This window comes from Nesoenas mayeri, assembly GCF_963082525.1.
Source record: "Nesoenas mayeri genome assembly, chromosome: 1".
NCBI lineage: Eukaryota > Metazoa > Chordata > Aves > Columbiformes > Columbidae > Nesoenas > Nesoenas mayeri.
The window spans coordinates 26,360,636-26,364,836 of NC_137541.1; positions in this window are offsets into that span (position 1 = coordinate 26,360,636).

Here is a 4,201-nt window from a genome sequence, read left to right on the forward strand (position 1 = left end):
AAGAAGTTACTTTAAACATGGGCTGAATTTAATCTCCTCTCTATAAATGACTGGCTGTATTACTTTCCAGCTCTATTCCTTAAGCAAAATTCTGCACCTGCTTTTTGCCATCTGCCATCTGAGGGGCCCGAGTCACTGTGGGAAAAATCAGCTTTCACTTTGGACACAGAAGACGTGTAGATGTTCTGGGCATGAAGACAGGAGCAAACACACAAAACCACATACCAGAAGCACAGGGAAAATTGATGGATCCCTCAGAAGTCTCTCTCTCTTCATTAAGTTACTGAGGCTCAGGTGGCTCACAGCAGAGTGCATGAACGCTTCAGTGCTTCCATAAATAATGCTCAGCTGCCCAAAGGCCCAAGCTGCTGCAGGGCATTGCCCTGGGTGCGTCTGTGCGCTGCAGCGTGGCATTGACAACCAATGGCAGGACAAGGGGTAATGGGTGCAAACTGGAACACAAGAGGTTCCACTTAAATTTGAGAAGAAACTTCTTCTCAGTGAGGGTGACAGAGCACTGGGACAGGCTGCCCAGGGGGGTTGTGGAGTCTCCTGCTCTGGAGACATTCAAAACGTGCCTGGACACATTCCTGTGTAACCTCATCTAGGTGTTCCTGCTCCGCAGGGGGACTGGACTAGATGATCTTTTGAGGGCCCTCCCAATCCCTGACATTCTGTGATTAGCAGTGTGGTCACCCGGCAATTCCCCTTCAGCTAAGGGCAATTCTGCTGGCACCTGCGCTTTGCTGTTGAAACTCAGAAAAAGCATCTCTAGAACAAAACCCAAAACTACCACCATGCACAACATGGTTGTAGAGCATCATCCATGTCTCAGATTCAAGTTTCTCTTTCTTACTGCTTTCTGCACTGGCTGGGCTTCTGAAAAATGGTGCAATTAGAAGTTAAAGAGCATAAACTCCAGAATTACTCGGTGGATGTTATAAACTATGCAAGATGTTAAACCAGTCTCTAGATAAAACCCCTTCACCCACATAACAATCGTCACTTAAATTATAACAATAGCTAACCTTACCAAATATTTGAATTCTGTTCCATCTCATCAGAGACTGTTGCCGCTCAGATCCTGACAATTTTTAATGGAATGTGAGCTGATGACTTCTCAGGGAAGCAGCCCTGCTAATCAGAAGTGCAATTCCAGAGAGCAATCCTACCCCGTTTTAGTTACACAAAATAAGCTTAAGCTTGCTTTTTCAAAGATGTTGAGCATTAGCACTTCCTAGATTTAAGGTGCACTTACGCCTGACTCTTGTATCCAGGATGAGTCAGGACAAGCAGCAGAAGAAACACGGCACAAAGCAAGAAGGCTGTTTCCGTTTGGCGTCGATGGGCACACGCTTTCACGCACTTTGCACTTGAAATTTAATCATGGAAATCGTTCTGCACCCTCCTGCCACTAATGATCTGATTGTTAGCAGCAAGGTGGGCCCCAGTCCTATTGGCTGTTTACATCTTCATGTGCCCTGGGTTTGAAATCTATTTCCAAACTAACTGAGGTTCTATTGTGTGATATTTCCTCGGCAGCATCACACACTTTCAATCGGCATCAGCTCCTCAGCCGTGATCACTTCCTGCCTTGGCTTCAGTTCAGCACTGCAACTCCCAGCAAAACACAAGTCCTGTAAATCCAGCCTGTGTACATGAAATTGTGTAGATGAAGTGCTATTTAGGTGGCGGGTGGCAAGAACTGTTTTTATTCCCTGGAAATGCCATAAACTGGGTTTGAAATGCTGGTAAATGGCTAGAGTTTTTATTGCTATGTTCTTTTCCTGGTCTTTTGTATGCATATTGCTTTGAATACAGCTTTGACAATCTATTGCCTGTATCTGACTGAGGACACTGCAGTTGGCAGAAACATCCCAACGTTCATCCACAGTGGCGTCCATCTGCATCATAAGCCGAGTTGAACTCTGAAATTATACAAGTGAGAATTCCCAAAGATTTAAGTACAAAAATCCAAAGCAAGAGCCATCATTTTAAAATTATATTTTAGGGTAAGAAGCTTCCATATGAAATTTTAGTGCCCTAAAATATGTCTGAGAATGTTTTCTCACAATTTCTCATAATATGAATGACACGCACACTAACTGTATCTCTGTTAAAAAGAACTCCACTATAATGAGCGTTGCTATAAAACCTAACTTTGCGCACGTTCAAAAGGATTCTATCCTGCTTACTTCATTTTTGTATGGATTTCCCTACTTCAAATTGAGCTTCTTCGATTACTCCACTTGTATAATTTCCACTGCAGTTTCTATGCAGAGCACTGGAACCACCACTGCTGGAAAAATAAACATTAAAGATAAATCTAGAGCATAAAACAAAAATAAGATGATGGGACAACCGCTGAAGATGTTTCAGTGGACAAAACTGGTACATGCACATGCCCTTGTGCTCCCTCAAGTAACAAACACCTTTTATCGAAAAGTGCAAGTGGCAGGAAAGAAGTTCAGCATTGACTGAAACTTGTTGGCACCAGGTAGCACCATTAGTGACGTAATGCTGAACGGCAGCAGCATGGTGTTCAACACAAGTTCCAGAGTTCCGGGAACGTGCTGCAAGGCTGCAGGAAGGAAGATATTACCGCCTAGATAAGGTCAGGCTTTAGCACTAGCAAGAAGCTCTTGGCAGAAGGCCGAATGCTACTGTGTTTTCAACTTTGATTTCTACCTTTATCAGCGGAGCTTTTTATTTTCTTCAGGGTAAATGCTGCTACTGGAGGAAATGTCAACATTTCTGCCATTATAGTAAAACAAAGTCCCTAAAAAGGACCCTACAACAGAACACAGCACACTGGAAGAGGCTATCGGAACAGGATTTCTGGACAGGTGCCTGGCTCTTCACTATCTTCTGTCATATGTTTTTAAGCTAAGCCTGGGACATTTTCCCTCTCCCACCTCAAGGCTTGATCTGTACAGATATCACCTTCTGGCACACCTGGCTTTTCGTCTGTGAATCCCTGATACATAAAGTATTCCTTATTACCTACGCATCAGGGAAGCTAAGACTGATTGATATAACACCGCTTTTCTGCATCTGTAACGCTACTGAAGAACTCTCTTCCACTTAAAAAAAAAAAAATCCAGAGACTTATGTCATCATTCTAATCAACAAACTGCAGTTTCTGCAACTGGAAATCAGAAATATGAACACAATTAGTACAAAATTAGTAGAGTTGCATACACAGGTGTTAAAATGTACCATAGACCAAATGTAACAAGCAAGCACAAAACATCTTGATGTTTCACTGGCATGACTCACATTCGTAGTTTTCAAGTCTCTTCTCCTTAGTCTTCTGCATTCTTGAAAAGCACCTTCGTAGTTGCACATTTAATTCCTAAAGGAACAACATCTCATGGCTTGCTATTTGTCCTGTTAATGGTAGAATAAATTAAATTCTTTCTTACCAGTGCAAGGAGAACACAACTCTGGCATTTAGGATCATTTCTGTAGGAATCTGCAGAATAACATTCTTAGCAGAGTGCGGCTTCATGCAGCAGAGGGTAAGAGGTAGAATTATGTTACCATGGGTACAAAGCACCTACCCAAGCACACAGATCTGGTACCTTTGCTGTCAAAGTGGTATGTTGATGGCCATGAGATAAATCTATTGTACAAACCACCCGTAGTTTATCTTCAGCTCTAGCACAGTGTGTTTAATATGTCTCTCAGCTACTTTATTTATAAAATGGATTGAAGAATAAACACTAACTCCGGGGACTAAGGATAACAGGCTATAGTTGACAGCAAAGGTTGAGTCACACAGAAATTCCCCACTGTCAGAAAAAGTCCTCAAAACAGAATCTATGCTCTTTCAATCCAGTAACCTGCCTGTAGGCCACATAATATTTGAAAAAATTTGATTGTAAATATGTGGACATGGAGGCACTTCACATGCACTGCAATTAGGGAAGCTGCCCTTGGACCACAGAAGATGGTTTCTCCCTTGCTTCATGCACACATGAATTAAATTAATCTCCTTATAGGCCAGCTCTGTCATTTTGCTGGAGGCATCCTTTTCCAGTACTAGTCAAGACTTGTCCTCTCTCTCCAAGATCTCTATTAAACAAACAAAAGGAGGAAGTGACCAACCTAGGGCAACACAGGAAACTTAATGCAATATGACAATTACCTCCAATTCAGCGTTACTTCCTTTTGTCCTTAACATCACCTTTCTCTGCCC